This window comes from Eriocheir sinensis, unplaced genomic scaffold, assembly GCF_024679095.1.
Source record: "Eriocheir sinensis breed Jianghai 21 unplaced genomic scaffold, ASM2467909v1 Scaffold463, whole genome shotgun sequence".
Taxonomy (NCBI): Eukaryota; Metazoa; Arthropoda; class Malacostraca; order Decapoda; family Varunidae; genus Eriocheir; species Eriocheir sinensis.
In genome coordinates this window covers 280,067-301,630 of record NW_026111791.1, presented here as the reverse complement: position 1 = coordinate 301,630, position 21,564 = coordinate 280,067, and the positions used below count along the sequence as shown (strand labels likewise).

General features: G+C 40.2%; 1 long non-coding RNA gene across 1 annotated transcript; it reads left to right on the top strand.

Annotated features, from left to right (window-relative positions):
• The first annotated feature begins 20,435 nt into the window (after positions 1 to 20,435).
• On the top strand, positions 20,436 to 21,133 carry LOC126992441 (uncharacterized). Its single transcript, XR_007746555.1, has 3 exons — positions 20,436 to 20,510; positions 20,877 to 20,922; positions 21,015 to 21,133. It is a non-coding gene; the product is annotated as an uncharacterized LOC126992441 (long non-coding RNA).
• Positions 21,134 to 21,564: the final 431 nt, after the last annotated feature.

Below are 21,564 nucleotides of genomic sequence, written 5' to 3'. Positions count from 1 at the left end.
AATACTCAAGGATGTGTCATCAATATATCTTGGGGCTTCCGGTTGCCTTTCGGATAAGATATCTTCTGTAAAAACGGAGGCAAAAAAATCATTCAATATGTTAGCGATTTCTTTATCATCATTCGTGGATTCGCCATTTACAGTTGCTATTGGGCCAATACTGGGGGTGAGAACCTTTTTGTTTCTACGTAAGCAAAAAATTCTTTAGGATTTGTTTTTCTTGCGCTTGCAATATGAAGCTCTAGGTTTCTTTTATTGAGACGTATGATTCTTTTTGTTTCTCGGCGTAATCTTTGGAATTCAGTTTTGTCTGTTTCATTATTTGTAATCAAGTATTTGCGACGCGCTCGATTTTAATTCTCAATTTGGCGTTTGAGTTGATTGTTCCGCCACTTAGGCTTCCAGTTGGCTGCTGGTCGTCTTTTACGGAATGGTACGCATAAATTCACGGCTCTACTTAAAGTTTCTGTGAATGTTTCCCAAGCTTTATTTATATCTGAGGCTGCAGAAATTTCGCTCCAGTCTGCATTCGCTACTAAATTTCTTAGTTTGTCAAAATCCGCACGTCGGTAATCAGGTATTCTTTCTTCACTCGTTTTCATGTTCTCTTTGATTTTTATCTTAAACGAAATCATTCGATGATCGCTGTCGCTGAATTCTGTACCAACATTGAGATCCTTAACTAGGCTTTCTTTAGTTGTGAGAACTAGATCGAGGATGTTATTTTCGCGAGTTGGTTTATGCACATGCTGATAAAGCGCACTTTCTAATAAGTTACTGTATAGATCGTGACCCGAGTGTATATTTAATGTGTCTCCCCAACTCTTAAATGGTAAGTTAAAGTCTCCCATAATTACAGCTTCAGATTGATTGCATGTTATAAATTTGTTCGAACAGTTTTCTGTCTATTTGCATTGCTTGGTTTGGAGGTCTATAAACAATGCCAATAACAAATTTACTTGAACGGTTTTTAATTTCTACGAAAACGGTGTCTATATTATTTATTCTTTCGACTTTGATAACACGTGGATTTAAACCAGCACGAATATATAAGACGACGCCACCACCAACTCTGTTTTCTCTGTCGCAAAAAAATTGAATAGCCGAGTAAGCTAAATTCCGCAATAGAATCTCTGTTATTTGTATTTAACCATGACTCCGCGACGGCGATAATGTGGAAGTTTTCCGTTGCAGCAAGCTCCTCCAGGTCTGTGAATTTATTTCGAATGCTGCGGGCGTTTACATAACACGCGCTTATATGGTCATGGTGGGATTGGCTGGTGGTCCTTTGATTGTTTACGTGACGTTCTCTGTCGGGGCTCGCTGTTTTTTATGCTCTGAAAAGTGACACCTGCTCACTAAGAAGTCTTCCAAGTCTAGCCGCGTAATGAGAAGGGAGATGAGGAGGAGGAGGAGGAGGAGGAGGTGATGGAAGACGAAGAGGGATTAAAATAGTGTTACGAGAACAAAGATGATGAATAAATGAAGGAGAAGAAGAAGGAAGAAGAAGCGATGGAGAAGAAAGAAGTGGAATAGGAGAAAAAAGAGGAACTAGAGGTGTGGACGGAGGAGTTGGAAGATAATGAGGAGGAGAAGGACGAGGAGGAGAAGGAGAATGAAAAATAGAAGAAAGTATAAGTGGACGAGGAATAAGAAGAGAAATGAGAGGTGTTGCAAAACGAGAAAAAAAAAACAGGCAGAAGAGGAAGAGGAGGAGAAGGTAGAAAACGAGGAAGAGAAGAACAAGGACTCAGCAATACACAAGAAAAATATGGAAAAAAAATACGAATCAAAAATTGCAACACTTCAAACAAAAAGAAAAAAAGGAGAAAAAGGAAAAGGAAAAGTCATATACATTAAGACCCTCCTCCTCCTCCTCCTCCTCCTCCTCCTCTTCCTCTTCCTCCTCCTCCTCCTTATCCTCCTCCTCCTCCTCCTTATTTACCATCAACATATTTTCCTGTCCCTATGAGGATTAAAACTCGACCAACGAAGAGAGAGAGAGAGAGAGAGAGAGAGAGAGAGAGAGAGAGAGAAATAGAAAAAAAGAAAGTGAAAAGTAAAAATGAAAGTGATCTAAAATAAAGAGAATGAAAAAAACACCAAAAAACAAAACAAAACAAAAATAGAAGTGAAAATGAAAGGGATGAATAAAAAAGAAAGAGAAAGAAAAGAAGAAAGGAGAAAATGAGAGAAAATGAAAGTGATGGAAAAATAAAGAGAAAGCAAAAATTAGAGAAAAAGAGAAAGAAAGAAAACACGAAAGAAGAAAAAAAAATGAAAGAGATAAGAAAACAGAGAAAAAGAAAAGGATCGTGAAAGGAAGAAAAAAAAGAGAAAATGAAAAACTGAGTGACAGAAAAAAGAATAAAGGAAGAGAAAGTGAAAGTGAGAGAAAGTGAGAGAGAGAGAGAAAGTAATCATAAGGCAAGATAAGGCAGGTATATTTAGACGTTAATTAGCACACCTGTCTTTTGATTCAGCCACAATTCACCTCCTAATTACCTGGCGAGAATTATTGTGGTGGTGGTGGTGGTGGTGGTGGAATGCCGTTCCTAATTAAGCCTCATCACCACCACCAAAATCATCACCACAACCACCACCACCATCACCACCACCATCCTCCTCTTCTTCCTCTTATTCTTTTTCTTATTATTCCTCCTCCTCTACTTTTTTTCTCTTCTTTCTTCTTTTTCTCTTTTTCTCTTATTTCTTCTCTTCTTCTTTCCCTTCTTCTCTCTCTGCTTCTTTCTCTTCTTCTGGTTTTTTTTTCTCTTCTTTTTTTCTTTCTTCTCTTCTTTTTTCTCTTCTTTTTTCTCATCTTTTTCACTTATTTTTTTCACTTCTTTTTCCTCTCCTTTCCATTTTTTTTCTTCCTTCTCTTCTTTTTTTTCTTTTTTCTCTTCTTTTTTCTCTTCTTCTTTTCTCCTCTTCTTTCTCTTCTTCTTCGTCTTCTCCTTTCTCTTCTCCTTTCTCTTTTTCTTTCTCTTCTTTCTCTTCTTCTTCGTCTTCCCCTTCCTCTTCTCCTTTCTCTTCTTCTTTCTCTTCTTTCTCTTCTTCGTCTTCTCCTTCCTCTTCTTCTTTCTCTTCTTCTTTTTCTTTTTCTATCTCTTCTCCTTCCTCTTCTCCTTTCTCTTCTCCTTTCTCTTCTTCTTTCTCTTCTCCTTTCTCTTCTTCTTTCTCTTCTTCTTTGTCTTCTCCTTCCTCTTCTCCTTTCTCTTCTTCTTTCTCTTCTTTCTCTTCTTCTTCGTCTTCTCCTTTCTCTTCTCCTTTCTCTTCTCCTTTCTCTTCTTCTTTCTCTTCTCCTTTCTCTTCTTCTTTCTCTTCTTCTTTCTCTTCTCTTTTCTCTTCTCCTTTCTCTTCTTCTTTCTCTCTTCTTCTTCCTCTCTTCTTCTTCCTCTTCTTCTTTCTCTTCTTCTTCCTCTTCTCCTTTCTCTTATTCTATCTCTTCTTCTTTCTCTTCTTCTTTATCTTCTTCTTCCTCTTCTCCTTTTTCTTTTCCTTTCTCTTCTTCTTTCTCTTCTTCTTTCTCTTCTTCTTCCTATTCTCCTTTCTCTTCTCATTTATTTTCTTCTTTTTCTTCTTCTTTCTCTTTTTCTTTCTATTTTTCTTTATCTTCTTCTTTCTCTTCTTCTTTCTTTTCTTCTTTCTATTCTTCTTCCTTTTCTTCCTTTTTTTCTTATTCTTATTCTTTCTCTTATTTTCTCTCATTTTCTTTCTCTTCTTCTTCCTCTTCCTCTTAATCTTCCTCCTATTCGTATTCTTCCTCTTCCTCATCCTCTTCCTCCTCTTCCTCTTCCTCCACCTCCTTCTCTTCTTCATCATCATCATCACCATCATCAAATTAATAACAGACCCACTACCGCCAAAGCCAGGACCCGAAAGGTACCCAAAAAGGACCCCAAGAAAGGAAAGCAAAAAGGACCCAAAAAACTAATAATGTCGAAAGAAATTAGGAGAAAAAAAGGTACGAATGGTGTGTCAAAAGATAATAAAGAAATGAATGATTAGATGGAGCAAGTCAACTAGATCAGGTTACGAAAAGTGGGAAAAAAAGAAAACAAACGAAAAAATCTAAGAAATTATCGAAGAAAATTCCGAAAGGATGGAAAAATAGAGGAAATGAAAGGTAAGATGCACAGAACTTAGATGAACTTACGGAAAGGTGTAAAAATTTGTAAAGAAAGAAAAGATAAGAAGCAAAGAAAGTATAAAAGAAGTTACGAAAGGAATGAGATATAAAGGATAAAAAAAGTCAAGACGAAGTAAATGAATTAGAATAAAAAAATTACCTACCTTTCACGACTAACAAGCTTAACAATAACAAAAGAAAAATTGGACTAGCTTTCAGTAACAAAAAAATAACACAAAAAATCGACCTTAAAAAAATACTTCACGTGTCTAAGAAATTTTCAAACTGAGAAGAAAAAATAAATTCCTTGAGTCATCAGAATCGAATGTGGGTTTTCTTCCTTTTTTTTCCATTTTTTTTATTTTCCCTTTTTTTGCTTTTTCCTGTTTGTTTTATTTTCCCCTATTTTTTTTCTCTTTTCCTTGTGTTTATATTTTCCCTGTTTTTTTCTCCTTCCTTTCCCTGTTCTTTTGTTTTTATTTTCCTTGTTTTTTCTCCTATCCTTGTTTTTCCCTGTGTTTTTCTTTTCCCTGTTTTTTTTCCGTGTTTTTTTCTTTTCCCTGTTTTTTTCTCCTTTCCCTGTTTTTCCGTGTTTTTTTCTTTTCCCTGTTTTTTTCTCCTTTCCCTGTTTTTCCCTGTGTTTTTCTTTTCCTTGTTTTTTCTTCTTTCCCTGTTTTTCCGTGTTTTTTTATTTTCCCTATTTCTTTCTCCTTTCCCTGTTTTTCCCTGTGTTTCTATTTTCCTGGTTTTTTCTCCTATCCTTGTTTTTCAGTGTGTTTTTCTTTTCCCTGTGTTTTCCGTGTTTTTTTCTTTTCCCTGTTTTTTTTCTCCTTGCTCTGTTTTTCCGTGTTTTTTTTCTTTTCCCTGTTTCTTTCTCCTTTCTCTGTTTTTCCGTGTTTTTTCTTTTCTCTGTTTTTTCTCCTTTCCCTGTTTTTCCGTGTGTTTTTCTTTTCCCTGTTTTTTTCCGTGTTTTTTTCTTTTCCCTGTTTTTTTCTCCTTTCCCTGTTTTTCCGTGTTTTTTTCTTTTCCCTGTTTTTTTTCTCCTTGCTCTGTTTTTCCGTGTTTTTTATTTTCCCTGTTTCTTTCTCCTTTCTCTGTTTTTCCGTGTTTTTTTTTCTTTTCTCTGTTTTTTTCTCCTTTCCCTGTTTTTATTTTCCCTGTTTTTTCCGTGTTTTTCTTTTCCTGTTTTTTCTCCTTTCCTGTTTTTCCGTGTTTTTTCTTTTCCCTGTTTTTTCTCCTTTCCTGTTTTTCCCTGTGTTTTTCCCTGTTTTTCTTCTTTCCCTGTTTTTCCGTGTTTTTTTCCCTGTTTTTCTCCTTTCCTTGTTTTTCCGTGTTTTTTTCTTTTCCCTGTTTTTTTCTCCTTTCCCTGTTTTTCCGTGTTTTTTTCTTTTCCCTGTTTTTTTCCCTGTGTATGTCTTTTCCATGTTTTTTTCCCCTTTCCTTGTTTTTTCATGTTTTTCTTTTCCGTTTGTTATCCAATCTTTGGTTCTTTTCCCTGTTTCTTTCTCCGTGTTTTTTCCCCGATTTTTCTCCTCTCCCTATTTTTTTTTATTTCCCTGTTTTTATCCCCTTGCCCATTTTTTTTCCTGTGTTTTTTTTTATTTCCCTGTTTTTTTCACTTCCCTGTTTTTTTCTTTTCTTTTCCATTTTTTTTATTTACGTTTTTTTTTCAATTTTCTTTTCCCCGTTTTCTTCTTTTCCCAGTTTCTTTAAAGATTGGACGAGACGAAACGAAACGAAAAGAGAAGAGAAGCGAGTTAGTCTTTCGTTCGTTTCCAAATTCGTTTTATTAATATGTTCACCGAGGCGGAGCTTAAGAAAACACACACGCACGCACGCGCCTTTCTACTCCTCTCCTCAACTGTATAATAATATCTTACCTTCCGTCTGAGTCTCGGCCGCACGGAAAATGAATGAAAGGAACCAAGCCAACGGAGAAACATTAGTCAAAAGATCTGCCAAACGGAAGAAAAAAAAAACTCCAGTATTTCTCATCTTTAAAAATCGAAAATCTAAAGAAATTCGTATAGTTATGTAAGGGGTCGATAATACTACAAAAAGTAAAAAAAAAAAAACTTGGATATTTATCTAAGTTATACATCAAACAGGCAAAAATTAATGACTCGTGTAAATCTAAATAGGGACAACTATCATACAGACTAACGACATACACCGCACACGATCGTTTCTCGCTTATAAGGAAAGAAAAAGAATCGAGTATTTCTTTTCTTTATAAATCAAACCGAAAAACAAACTCGTGTGTTTCTAAAAAGGAATAACAATAGCAACACAGAGTAATAACATTCACCACCAGACAGACAAGTTTCTCCTTTAAAAGTGAAAAAAGAGAACACTCGAATATTTCTTCTCTATATAAACCATAACAAAAAAATAAAAACCTCGCATTTCTAACAAGGAATAACAATGACAATGACAGCACAAACTACCGACACTCACCACTAGACGAATATTATTTATCATTCATAAGTAAACAAAATAAAACGAACCATAGTATTTATTCTCTTAATAAATCAAACAAATCAAAACAAACTCGTGTATGTCTAAAAACGAATGACAAAAACAACACAAACTAACGACATTCACCACCAGACGAATATTATTTCTCGTATATAAGTAAAACAAACAGGTGGTAATTTTCTTCTCTCTATGGGCCGCATTACAAGTCCAATCCGAGAAGTTTCGGGTCACTACAAAGGTCGGTTTAGGGGCCGTATTACAAGTCCAATCCGAGAAGTTTCGGGTCACTACAAAGGTCGGTTTAGGGGCCGTATTACAAGTCCAATCCGAGAAGTTTTGGGTCACTACAAAGGTCGGTTTAGGGGCCGCATTACAAGTCCAATCCGAGAAGTTTCGGGTCACTACAAAGGTCGGTTTAGGGGCCGTATTACAAGTCCAATCCGAGAAGTTTTGGGTCACTACAAAGGTCGGTTTAGGGGCCGCATTACAAGTCCAATCCGAGAAGTTTCGGGTCACTACAAAGGTCGGTTTAGGGGCCGCATTACAAGTCCAATCCGAGAAGTTTTGGGTCACTACAAAGGTCGGTTTAGGGGCCGCATTACAAGTCCAATCCGAGAAGTTTTGGGTCACTACAAAGGTCGGTTTAGGGGCCGCATTACAAGTCCAATCCCAGAAGTTTCGGGTCACTACAAAGGTCGGTTTAGGGGCCGCATTACAAGTCCAATCCGAGAAGTTTTGGGTCACTACAAAGGTCGGTTTAGGGGCCGCATTACAAGTCCAATCCGAGAAGTTTTGGGTCACTACAAAGGTCGGTTTAGGGGCCGCATTACAAGTCCAATCCGAGAAGTTTTGGGTCACTACAAAGGTCGGTTTAGGGGCCGTATTACAAGTCCAATCCGAGAAGTTTTGGGTCACTACAAAGGTCGGTTTAGGGGACGCATTACAAGTCCAATCCGAGAAGTTTTGGGTCACTACAAAGGTCGGTTTAGGGGCCGTATTACAAGTCCAATCCGAGAAGTTTTGGGTCACTACAAAGGTCGGTTTAGGGGCCGTATTACAAGTCCAATCCGAGAAGTTTTGGGTCACTACAAAGGTCGGTTTACGGGCCGTATTACAAGTCCAATCCGAGAAGTTTTGGGTCACTACAAAGGTCGGTTTAGGGGACGTATTACAAGTCCAATCCGAGAAGTTTTGGGTCCCTACAGAATTATTCATCCCGAACTCTGCAGGGACCCGAAACTTCTCGGGTTTGACTTGTAATACGTTTCCATCAACCAAACAGAAAAACTAAACAAACTCTTGTATATGTAACAACGAATAACAACATAAACAAACAATATCCATCACTAGAGGAGCAAAATTTCTTGTTTGTAAGTAAAATGTGAATATTTCTTCTCTCTATAAAGCAAACAGAAAACAATACAAACTCGTGCATATTTAAAGAAAATGAATAACAACAACAATAACAAAACTAACGACACTCACCACCGGATGAATATTCTTTCCCATTCATAAGTAAAAAAAAAAGCTAGTATTTCTTTTCTTTATAAACCAAACAGAAAAAAAAACTCGTGTGTTCAGAAGCCTATATAGTTTATCCTCCGCAAGTAAAACAAAAAACAAAAAGACAAACTCGTGTGTTCAGAAGCCTATATAGTTTATCCTCCACAAGTAAAACAAAAAACAAAAAAAACAAACTCGTGTGTTCAGAAGCCTATATAGTTTATCCTCCACAAGTAAAACAAAAAACAAAAAAACAAACTCGTGTGTTCAGAAGCCTATATAGTTTATCCTCCACAAGTAAAACAAAAAACAAAAAGACAAACTCGTGTGCTCAGAAGCCTATATAGTTTATCCTCCACAAGTAAAACAAAAAACAAAAAGACAAACTCGTGTGCTCAGAAGCCTATATAGTTTATCGTTCACAAGTAAAACAAAAGAAAACAAAAAGACAAACTCGTGTGTTCAGAAGCCTGTATAGTTTATCGTTTACAAGTAAAACAAAAGAAAACAAAAAGACAAACTCGTGTGTTCAGAAGCCTGTATAGTTTATCGTCCACAAGTAAAACAAAAGAAAACAAAAAGACAAACTCGTGTGTTCTAAGCCTATAATTTACCGTCGAAAAGTAAAGTAAGTTTTTCGTTCATAAGTAAATAATAACAACTACTATTTCTTCTCTTAACAAACCAAACAGAAAAACAAACAAACTCGTGTATCCAGCAGCCTATAGTTTATCGTTCAACAGTAAAAAAAAAAAAAACAATAAAAAAAAAATAGAGACGCCACAAAAACCTCAACCTGTGCGCGTTCGTTATTGATTCTCTTCTTTTTTTTCATTTCATTTATCTTTTTCTTTTTTTTCTTTTTTTCTTTTCCCGGTTTCTTCTCTTCCGTGTTTTTTTTCATTTCCGTTTTTTCATCCTTCCTTTTTTCTCATCTTTTCCGTTTTGTTTTCTGTTCATTGTTTTTTTTCTTCTCATTGTTTTCTGCTCCCGATTTTTCTTTTCCTTTTTATCTTCTTGTTTTCTTTTCCTTTTTTTCTTTTCCTTTTTTTTCTTTTCACGATTTTTCTTTTTTTTTTCCTTTCCTTGTTTTCTTTTATTAATATTTTTTAAGATAAAACAAAACGAAAAAAAATAAAACGAGTGAGTCAGTCAATTAGTCTTTCTTATATGTATCTTTTCCATTTTTTTTCATTTCATTTTTTTTCACTTTTTTCAATCTATTCTAATCCTTTGTTTTGATCCGGTACCACAAAAGCGATACATCACTCACGCCGCACACGCAATATACGAACACACACACACACACACACACACACACACACACACACTCGCACACGCACACACACACACACGCACACAAGAAGACGCTAGTATTCTCCAAGTTGAACTCAACAGATTGCATGACTGGGCGGATAAATGGCAGATGGAGTTCAATGTAGGGAAGTGCAGTATTCTGAGTGTAGGTAGGAACAACCCCTCACATAACTATTGCTTAAATGACACTCTCATAAGCAGGTCTGGGTGCGAGAGAGATAGAGGTGGCTGAGTGAGCTCTGATCTCCGTCCAAGGGCACAATGCATTCAAGCTAGAAATCGAGCTAATAGGGTACTGGGATTTATTTCAAGGAGCGTAAGCAACAGAAGCCCCGAAGTCTTCCTCAAACTATATTTAGCATTAGTTAGACCTCATCTTGACTATGCAGTTCAGTTCTGGTCACCTTACTATAGAATGGATATCAAAATGTTAGAATCGGTGCAGAGGAGGATGACTAAGATGATTCAGGGGTTGAGAAACTTGCCATACGAGGAAAGACTCAAACATTTAAACTTGCATTCTCGAGAAAGGCAAAGGGTGCGTGGAGGCATGATTGAGGTTTATAAATGGATGAAGGGCTTTAATAAGGGAGACATTCATAAGATTTTGTTGGTAAGAGAACCGGGCAGGACACGAAGTAATGGGTTTAAACTGGATAAATTCAGATTCAACAGGGACATAGGCAAAAATTGGTTTACTAACAGGGTGGTGGATGAGTGGAATAGGCTTAACAGTCATGTGGTGAGTGCCAATACAATTGTCACATTCAAAAATAGACTAGATAAGTTCATGGACAGCGATATTAGGTGGGGTTAGATACACGGGAGCTTAGGGTCAAAGGAGCTGATTCGTATAGGCGTACCGGCCTCTTGTAGACTCCTGCGTTCTTATGTTCTTATGTTCTTATGTACTCGATGCTATCCTTGTCTGGCTCCAAAACACATTCAATATCTATGCAAATGAGGATATGCGATTTTTTTTCTTTTTTTGCTTTTTATTTCAATCGAGGGTGAATGTGATGAGAGAGAGAGAGAGAGGAGGGGGGGGGAGGGTTTGCTATTGTTTCTACGCGGTTGATTGTTCGTTTGTTTGTTTATTTCCTTTGTTGTTTGTAAGCCTCTCTCTCTCTCTCTCTCTCTCTCTCTCTCTCTCTCTCTCTCTCTCTCTCTCTCTCTCTCTCTCTCTCTCTCTCTCTCTCTCATTTTATCATCTTTTCTCTCTTCTATTTCTCTTCTCTCCTTTCATCTCATCTTTCCCCTCGTCTCCTCTCACTGTCCTCTCCTCTCATTTCATCTTTTTTCTTCTTTTCCCTTGTCTTCTCTTCTCTTTTCTCCTCTCCTCTCATCTTCTTTGCTTTTCTCTTCCTTTCTTTTCGCTTCCCTTCTCTTCGCATCTCTCTTCTACTCTCTCCTCTCCCTTCTCTTCCTTACGTACGCTAACAGGCCATAAAATACATTCCTGCTGTGATGTGAACGTTGTCGGGCTTGTAACCTGCGTGTGCGGGGAAGTGTAAAACGCATTCTTTTTATGATGCTAATGGTTTGGTGTCTTGCGTGAGGGTGTTGGAAGAGCAGGAACAGAAGCAATAGCAGGAGGAGGAGCGGGAGGAGGAGGAGGAGGAGGAGGAGGAGAGAGGATGTGTTTGAGTCAATATGAAAACCGTATGATGCAGTTTCGTCTTTCTCTTGTCGTTTTTTTTTTCGTGTGTGTGTGTGTGTGTGTGTGTGTGTGTGTGTGTGTGTGTGTGTGTGTATTTAAGTGTATGTGTGAAAAAAATCGTTCAATGATTATAATGCTCTTTTTTTTTCCTTTCCTTCCTTTGTGTGTGTGTGTGTGTGTGTGTGTGTGTGTGTGTGTGTGTGTGTGTGTGTGTGTGTGTGTGTGTGTGTGTGTGTGTGTGTGTGTGTGTGAAAAATTTGTTCAATGATTCTAATGCTCTTTTTTTTCCTTTCCTTCCCTCGTGTGTGTTTGTGTGTCTGTGTCTGTGTGTGTGTGTGTCTGTGTCTGTGTGTGTGTGTGTGTGTGTGTGTGTGTGTGTGTGTGTGTGTGTGTGTGTGTGTGTGTGTGTGTGTGTGTGTGTGTGTGTGTGTGTGTGTGTGTGAAATTTGTTCAATGATTATAATGCTCTTTTTTTTCCTTTCCTTCCTTTGTGTGTGTGTGTGTGTGTGTGTGTGTGTGTGTGTGTGTGTGTGTGTGTGTGTGTGTGTGTGTGTGTGTGTGTGTGTGTGTGTGTGTGTGTGTGTGTGTGTGTGTGTGTGTGTGTGTGTGTGTGTGTGTGTGTGTGTGTGTGTGTGTGTGTGTGTGTGTGTGTGTGTGTGTGTGTGTGTGTGTGTGTGTGTGTGTGTGTGTGTGTGTGTGTGTGTGTGAAAAATTTGTTCAATGATTCTAATGCTCTTTTTTTTCCTTTCCTTCCCTCGTGTGTGTGTGTGTGTGTGTGTGTGTGTGTGTGTGTGTGTGTGTGTGTGTGTGTGTGTGTGTGTGTGTGTGTGTGTGTGTGTGTGTGTGTGTGTGTGTGACTGATTTAGTTTTTTATTGATTTCTTTTTTTGTGTGTGTGTGTGTGTGTGTGTGTGTGTGTGTGTGTGTGTGTGTGTGTGTGTGTGTGTGTGTGTGTGTGTGTGTGTGTGTGTGTGTGTGTGTGTGTGTGTGTGTCTGTGTGTGTGTGTGTGTGTGTGTGTGTGTGTGTGTGTGTGTGTGTGTGTGTGTGTGTGAAAAATTTCGTTCAATGATTCTAATGCTTTTTTTTTCCTTTCCTTCCTTCGTGTGTTTTTGTGTGTCTGTGTCTGTGTCTGTGTGTGTGTGTGTGTGTGTGTGTGTGTGTGTGTGTGTGTGTGGCCAAGCTGAGCGGCAACGCGTGGCGGTGTGACGTGCCGGAGCGGGTGTTGTGGACGAAGAACTGGATGACACACTCGCCCGTCCACTTCTACAGGTCACACAGCATCAGGTGAGCAGCTCATACCATTCCCTGCCCGACCTCCTCCTTCCTCTCTTACCTCTCTTCTGTTCCTCTCCCCTTACTTGTCCAACCCTCTCCTCTTCATTTGCTATCTCTCCTTCACCTCTTCTCTCCATCTTCCTTCCCTTCATTCACCTTCCTCTCTCCGTCCCTCATTCGCTTACCTCTCCTCTGTTTCTCTCCACTTACCTGTCCCCTCCTCTCCTTTCATTTCATTTACCTCATCCTTTGCTCTCTCTCTCTCTCTTACCTCTTCTCTCCATCTCCCTTCCCTTCCTTCACCTTCCTTCCTCTCTCCCTCCCTCACTTATTTGATCTCTTTCTTCCTTCCCTCCTTTCCTTAACCTTCCTCCATTTCCTCTTTCCCGTCCTATACCTGTTCTACCTCCCTCCCTCACTCCCTTTCTTACCTCTCCTCTGTTCCTCTCCTCTTCATTAACCTCTTCATTTGCTCTTTCTCCCGTACCTCTTCTCTCCATCTCCCTTCCCTTCCTTCACCTTCCTTCCTCTCTCCCTCCCTCACTTACTTAATCTCTCTCCTCCTTCCCTCCTTGCCTTATCCATCCTCCATTACCTCCTCCTCCTCCCTCACTGCCTCACTCTTCCCTCTCACTTTCCTCCTTTCTTTACCTCTCCCCTCCCTTTATTCACTTTTCTTTACCACTCCCTTCATCTCTCCTTCCCTTCCTCTCTTACCTCTCTCTCTCTCCCTTCCTCACCTTCCTCCCTCTCCTCTCACTTGCTTAACCTTCCTCCTCCTTCCCTCCTTTACTACAACTTCCTCTATTTCCTTCCTTCCTTTCTTTAACTGTCCTCCCTTTCTCCCTCTTTTACCTTTCATTATTTCTCCCTTCACCTTCCTCCTTACCTCTCTCACTTAACTGTACCTCTGCTCTCTCTCCCTTTCCTCCCTTCCTTCACTTTCCTCCCTTCCTCTCCTAACTCTCCTCTCCCTCTCCTTCCCTTCCATCTTCACCTTCCTCCCTTCCTTCGCCCTTCCTTCCTTCCTTTACCTGCCTACCATCTTTCTATCTCCTCTTACATCATCTTCCCATTTTCTTTCACATCTTCCCATCTTCTTTCCCATCATCACCCCATTTTCTTTCCCATCATCTTCCCATTTTCTTTCCCATCATCTTCCCATTTTCTTTCACATCATCTTCCCATCTTCTTTCTCATCATCTTCCCATCTTCTTTTCCATCATCTTCCCATTTTCTTTAACAACTTCCCATTTCCTTTCACATCTTCCCATCTTTTTTCACATCATCTTCCCATTTTCTTTTACATCTTCCCATTTTCTTTCACATCTTCCCATCTTCTTTTCCATAATCTTCCCATTTTCTTTTACATCTTCCCATTTTCTTTCACATCTTCCCATCTTCTTTTCCATAATCTTCCCATTTTCCTTTACATCTTTCCATTTTCTTTTCCATCATCTTCCCATATTCTTTCACATCATCTTCCCATTTTTTTCCATCATCTTCCCATTTTCCTTCACACTATCTTCCCATTTTCTTTCACATCATCTTCCCATTTTCTTTCTCATCATCTTCCCATTTTCTTTCCCATCATCTTCCCATTTTCTCTCTCATCATCTTCCCATTTTCTTTCCCATCATCTTCCCATTTTCTTTCCCATCATCTTCCCATTTTCTTTCCCATCATCTTCCCATTTTCATTCACACCATCTCCCCATTTTCTTTCCCATCATCTTCCCATTTTCTTTCCCATCATCTTCCCATTTTCTTTCCCATCATCTTCCCATTTTCTTTCCCATCATCTTCCCATTTTCTTTCACATCATCTTCCCATTTTCTTTCCCATCATCTTCCCATTTTCTTTCCCATCATCTTCCCATTTTCTTTCCCATCATCTTCCCATTTTCTTTTACATCGTCCCATTTTCCTTTCCATCATCATCCCATTTTCTTTCCCATCATCTTCCCATTTTCCTTTCCATCATCTTCCCATTTTCTTTCCCATCATCTTCCCATTTTCTTTCTCATCTTCACATTTTCTTTCACATCTTATCATCTTTTTTTCCATCATCTTCCCATTTTCTTTCACACCATCTTCCCATCTTCTTTTCCATCATATTCCCATTTTCTTTCACATCTTCCCATTTTCTTTCACATCTTCCCTTTTTTTTCACATCATCTTCCCATTTTCTTTCACATCTTCCCATTTTCTTTCACATCTTCCCATTTTCTTTCACACCATCTCCCCATTTTCTTTTCTATCATCTTCCCATTTTCTTTCACACCATCTTCCCATCTTCTTTCACACCATCTTCCCATTTTCTTTTACATCATCCTCCCATTTTCTTTCACATCATCTTCCCATTTTCTTTCACATCTTCCCATTTTCTTTTCCATCATCTTCCCATTTTCTTTCACACCATCTTCCCATCTTCTTTCACACCATCTTCCCATCTTCTTTCACATCATCTTCCCATTTTCTTTCACATCATCTTCCCATTTTCTTTCACATCATCCTCCCATTTTCTTTCATACCATCTCCGCATTTTCTTTCCCATTATCTTCCCATCTTCTTTCACATCATCCTCCCATTTTCTTTCACACCATCTTCCCATCTTCTAATCCCATACTCCCTTCCTACACCTGCCCTTCCCGTCCCTCCTCGGCCTTTCCCTCCCTCTCTCCTTCCTTCTTTTCCTTCCTCTTCTCTCCCTCCTTCCTTCCTTTCCTCCCTTCCCTTTCTCCATCTCTCTTTCATCTCCCTTCCTCTTCTCTTCCTCCTTCCTCCCTTTCCTTATCTTCCTGTATTCTCTTGACAGATTTTAGTCTTGTTTTTCTTTCTCTCTTTCCCTTCCTTTCCCTTCATCTTCCAACTGTTCATTGTTCTCTAGACTTCAATTCTCTTACTTTGTGTAAGTCTTGTTTATTCAGTGTTTTCATTTCTCTCTATTTCGTCCACTCTCTCTCTCTCTCTCTCTCTCTCTCTCTCTCTCTCTCTCTCTCTCTCTCTCTCTCTCTCTCTCTCTCTCTCTCTCTCTCTCTCTCTCTCTCCCCCCCCTTTCCATTTTTCGTATGTCCGTATGTGTTCTGTTATAATCCGTAACTGCACTTTATCCACTCTCGCCAGTATTCCTTCTCTCTAAGTATAATCGGTTTTGTCTTTTACTATTTTCACCATTTTTCCTATCTCTATCTTTTTTCATTTTTTTGCTTCCTCTTTCTGCTGATAAACTGTTCTACATTTCACTCTAATTTATCTTTTTTTTTTATTCTATTACTCCACCGTTTTTTTCATTTCAGTTTTTGGTGTTTTTTGCGAGTTCCATTTTTTTCATTATACTGTTAAGCTTTTCTACTTTTCACTCTAATTTCCTTCTTTCTATTTCTCTATCTGTGTTTCCCTTCAAATGCGTATTTTTTGTGTTGTTTTTTATTCTTGATCAACGGATAATTATTTCCATTTCTTCATTCTACTAAAAGCCTCTTCTAGGTTTTACTAATTTATCTTTTTTTTTATATCCCTCTATCTCTTTTCCCTTCCAGTCTCGTATTTTTTGTTGTTTCGTTTATTTTGTTATTCGATCCACGGCTAATTACATCCATTTTTTTTCATTCAACTAAAAAGCCTCTTCGTTTTTTTACTCATATATACCTTTTTTTCTTCTATCCCTCTCTCACTTTTTTCATCAGATGCGTAGGTGTTGTTTTATTCCTAATTATTTCCTTTTTTTCATCCTACTAAAAGCCTCTTCGATCTTTTATTCATATTTATCTTTTTTTCTTCTAGCCCACTATCACTTTTTTTCCTTCAGATGCGCAGTTGTTATTTTGTTCCTATTTTGTTACTCGACCGTCGGATAATTATTTCCATTTTTTTTCATTCTACTAAAAGCCTCTTCTATTTTTTACTACTCTATCTTTTTTTTCTATCCTTCTATCTCTTTTTCTCTTCAGATGCGTAATTTTGGTTGTTGTTCTGTTCCTATTTTGTTACTCGATCAAAAGGTTATCAATTCTATATTTTCATTTCACTAAAAGCCTCTTCGATTTTTTACTCATATTTACCTTTTTTTCTTCAGTCCCACTATCACTTTTTTTTTCAGATGCGCAGTTGTTTTATTCCTAATTATTTCCATTTTTTCGCTCTACTAAAAGCCTCTTCGATTTTTTTACTCATATTTACCTTGTTTTCTTCTATCCCACTATTACTTTTTTTCTTCAGATGCGCAGTTTTTTGTTGTCGTTTTGTTGCTATTTCGTTACTATCTCTGTGCGTAACGAATTCGTCCCTTTCTCTTTCTACTACGTAATAATCGGTTCTATCTTTCACTAATCTGACCTTTCTTCTCTATGTCATTCTTTTCCCTTTGGTTCCCACGTTTTAGTTTACTTTTAGTTTACCAATTGTGTTATTCTTTGTATAATTGATTTCACTGTTCACTACTTTTTCCTTTTATTTCTATATGGATATTTTATATCTTCTGCGCAGTTTGTATTTTGGCGATTCTGTTACTTTACGGATAATAGGTTTCACTTTTCACTAATGTATCCTTCTACCTATCTTTCTTTTCACTAACTTAACTTTTTTATATACATCTTTCTTTTCCTTTAGATGATCAGGTTTTATTTTGCCATTTGTGTCACTCTAAGTTTTATCGGTTCTGTTTTTTCACTACTTTAACCTCTCTTACATAGCTTCCCTCTGTATCTTCTGAGCAGGATGCATATTGCTTATTGTGTTACTCTACGGATTCTCGGTTCCACGTTTCACTAATCTAACCTTTTCATCATTTCTTTTCCTTTTGATGCGCAGGTTGTATTTTGACGATTCTGCTTACTCTACGGGTTCTACTTTTCAGAAACTTAACTTTTTCTATCTCTTTTCTATCTCTTCTACCTCTACTTTTTTTTTTTTACATCTAAATGCACAGGTTGTATTTTGCCATTTATGTTACTTTGGATATTCGGTTAGACTTCTCACTAATCTTACCTTATTTTCTGTATCTTTCTTTTATATTATTTTCTTCTAATAATCGGTTCCATTTTCCACTAATCTAACCTTTTTCCTTTATCTATCTTATATATCTTCTGCGCAGGTTGTATTTTGCCGATTTTATTTACTCTACGAATAGTCGGTTCCAGTTCTCACTAATATAGCTTTCTACCTGTCTTTCTTTTCACTAAATTAACCTTTCTTTACATATCTTTCATTTCCATTAGGTGATCTGGTTTTATTTTGCCACATATGTTACTCTACGGACAATCAGTTCCCTATTTCACTAACTTTTCTACATCTCTCTCTCTCTCTCTCTCTCTCTCTCTCTCTCTCTCTCTCTCTCTCTCTCTCTCTCTCTCTCTCTCTCTCTCTCTCTCTCTCTCTCTCTCTCTCTCTCTCTCTCTCCTCAGGTGCGCCGTTCCCACCACTCTCGGCTACAAACCAGTCATGCTTCTTGAGGACAGCGACTTCCCGACCACAACTACCATCGCCTTCCACCTCCTTACCACCACGATCCCCACTACGACAACCACCACTACCACCACCACTACTACTAGCATCTCTGCGACTCTGGACATCATCACGGACACACACAACAGCAGTGAGGAGAGTAACGCTACGATGAGGATGACGGAAGAGAGTAATTCTATAATGGATGATGAGGATGATGCAGCCGTGACCAGCGCCCCACGTCACGAACCCCCGCCAGTCAACGCTTCAGTGAGTTACGTGGACGTGGAGACAGCGGCCACGACAAACATCCACCCACAGACAACACCAGAGGGACACAGCACCACCCCGACGGCTGCGGCATCCTCCCAAAGGGCACCCACGCCTTATCCACGCCAACCCACGCCTACAACGACTCCCACGAACGCCCCCACGCCCACCACGCTGCCATACTGGATCATACACAACCGCATGCCGCCCTTTGACCACCATGCCACCGTGCACCCCCCAGCGGCCCCACGGAGGAGCGCAAAGCCTCGCCTGGGGGTGGCACTGCACGGTGAGACGGTCCGGGAGAAGGCGACGCTCAAGGCACACAAGCCACGCAGAATAAATCGTAATAAAGTCACAGAGAAGAAGCGCCACGCATCAAGACCCTCCGCGCGGCCCTCCAACATCCTGGAGCACACCAAGGACCTCTGGGTGTTCCGCGGCGCTGGCAACCACGGCCTGAGTCCCGGCCAGCCGCTGCCTCTCGGTCGTCTCAGCCGCGGCCACGTCAACGACTGGGCGGTAGTGGGCGCGGGCGTTGTGGCCTCTTCAGTGGGCGTGGCCTTGCTGGTGTGTGGGTTTCTCCTTGCCCGAGGGCGTAGCAAAGCCAGGCCCATGTGGGAGGCGTGAGGGAGCGGACGAGGACGTGGTGATGGCGGTGGGCGGCAGCAGCGAGGAGGACGAGGGGCCGCTTACGGAATCCGAGGGGACCGTGGGCGTGGTGACGGACACCCACCGCGGCCTCAACAACCGCCTCTACCTCCTGCTGCAGAGGGACACGGCCACCGGTATCACCCCAGACACGCTGCCAGTCCCCTGCTCACCCTTCCCGGCTGACCCCACCACGTCTCCCGCCTGGCACTGATCCCCCCGCGCCAGGCTCCTCCCTCGCCTCTAACTGGTATTAAGGATTCCGCTCGCCTCGACACGGGACTGTACTTTGGGAGCCCGCCGCGCCGACCCTCACCTGGACTTATTTCTCTCTCCCCTTTCCTTCCCCTCTCCCTCTCTCTCCCTGTCCGCCGCGGGGTGCCACACGGACGCAGCAACAAGGCAGCAGCATCACCGTGCGTGCGTGTGTGTGTGCGTGCGCCGTGACACCAGTGATTCATAGTATTAATGCGTTTATGTTTATGTTAGTCAGATGTCTTGGTGCCATTAATCGTTTTGGGGTCTCGAGGCTCAAAGTGATGAAGACGAAGCAGCTCGGGATGAAAGATAAAACCCAACCCTAAGCCTCCCACGCCTCTCTTACAGTAAAAGGGACTCCATAAGCTTATCCAAGACTCCAAACATAGGCCTTGTACAGAGCCTTGCCCATGTGTTAGAGGGAAGAAAGAGCAGAAAGAAATATAGAAAGAAAGATAAAACCCAACCCTAAGCCTCCCACGCCTCTCATACAGTAAAAGGGACACCATAAGCTCACGAAAGAGTCCTGTAAAAGTAAAACAGTAAATATAAACCATTCCGAGAGCCTTGTCGATGTGTTAGCGGGAAGAAAGAGAAAAAAAGAAAGAAAGAAAAATCCCAATCCTACGCCTCCAACGATCCCCATGACACTAAATGAGACTCCGTAAGCTCATCCAAGAATCTAGTAAGCATAAGCCTTGCCGAGAGCCTTGCCCATGTTAGTCTCTGCCCCGCCCTCTCTCCCTGGCGATGGTACTTCTCTCCGAGGTGTTGCCGGGTCAAGGCCGCGAGGGAATAAGACAGTGTGTGGGTGTGTGCCTACGTAGCTAGCTGGTCCTGTTAGGAAAAGAGCAAAGAGTGAGAAAGTATGAAAGAATGAGAAAGGAAGAGTAAAGAATGAGAAATAAGGAAAAATAAGAAAGAGTAAGGAGTAAGAATAGGAAATGAGGAAAAATAAGAAAAAGTAAAGAGTAAAACAAAAATATAATAAGTGTGATGGAGTGGGGAAAAGATTAAAGAGTGAGAAATTATGAGAGAATGAGAAAGGAGGAGTAAAGAATAAGAAATAAGGAAAAATAAGGAGTAGAGAGCAAAACTAAACTAAGAAAAGTGTTTGGAGTTAGACAAGTAAGAAAGAATTAAACCAAAAAGTATAGAGTGAACGAGGAGGATTATGCCCCTGTGCCAATTTGTACGCAGTAAGGAATGTGTGTAAAACTAGGGTGAGGATCACTTGTGCCAATTTGTACGCGGTAGGGAAGGTATTAATAGGATGGTCAGTGTTATGTGTGCCAATTTGTACGCGATGAGCAGGGTATAGGATCAGTATTACGAGTGCCAATTTGTACTCTAAGAATGGCGCAGAAAGAGGGTCAGCATAACTTGTACCAATATGTACGCAGTATATGAATATAATGTATGTTTAACAAGGGTGAGGATAACGTGTGCCAATTTGTACGCGGTAAGAAAAATGTTAAACGAGGATCAGTATTTTGTGTGCCAATTTGTACGCGATAAGGAAGGTATAGGATCAGTATTTTGTGTGCCAATTTGTACGCGATAAGAAAGGTATAGGATCAGTATTGTGTGTGCCAATTTGTACGCGATAAGGAAGGTATAGGATCAGTATTTTGTGTGCCAATTTGTACGCGATAAGGAAGGTATATGATCAGTATTTTGTGTGCCAATTTGTACGCGATAAGGAAGGTATAGGATCAGTATTTTGTGTGCCAATTTGTACGCGATAAGGAAGGTATAGGATCAGTATTGTGTGCCAATTTGTACGCGGTAAGGAAGGTATAGGTTCAGTATTTTGTGTGCCAATTTGTACGTGATAAGGAAGGTATAGGATCAGTATTTTGTGTGCCAATTTGTACGCGATAAGGAAGGTATAGGATCAGTATTGTGTGCGCCAATTTGTACGCGATAAGGAAGGTATAGAATCAGTATTGTGTGCGCCAATTTGTACGCGATAAGGAAGGTATTGGATCAGTATTGTGTGCGCCAGTTTGTACGCGATAAGGAAGGTATAGGATCAGTATTGTGTGCGCCAATTTGTACGCGATAAGGAAGGTATTGGATCAGTATTGTGTGCGCCAGTTTGTACGCGATAAGGAAGGTATAGGATCAGTATTGTGTGCGCCAATTTGTACGCGATGGAAAGAAATCGAAAACGAGGGCGATGTCTACCCCGAACGCAACTCTCTAGCAGAACACAAGGAGGCAATTTACCTGTCAATTTACCTGCAGCGCTAAGTGTCAGGTGAAGCCAACAGGTGTGAGATGCTCGATATGAGATAGCCGCCGCCAAGCAGTTCTATGTACGGCAGGAGGAATAGAGGTGACACTCCTGAGGCTGCTGGGAAACTAAACCGACGAGACCTCTGCAAGCACGTGAGACAGCTAAGAGGAACGGTGAAACAAGTGGAAGGGAAGAAAGATAAGGGACGAAGAACAATGAAACAAATTAAGGCGAGGAATAGAGGTGACACTCCTAAGGCTGCAGGAAAACTTAACCGAAGAAATCTCCACAAGCACGTGAGACAGCTAAGAGGAACGGTGAAACAAGTGGAAGGG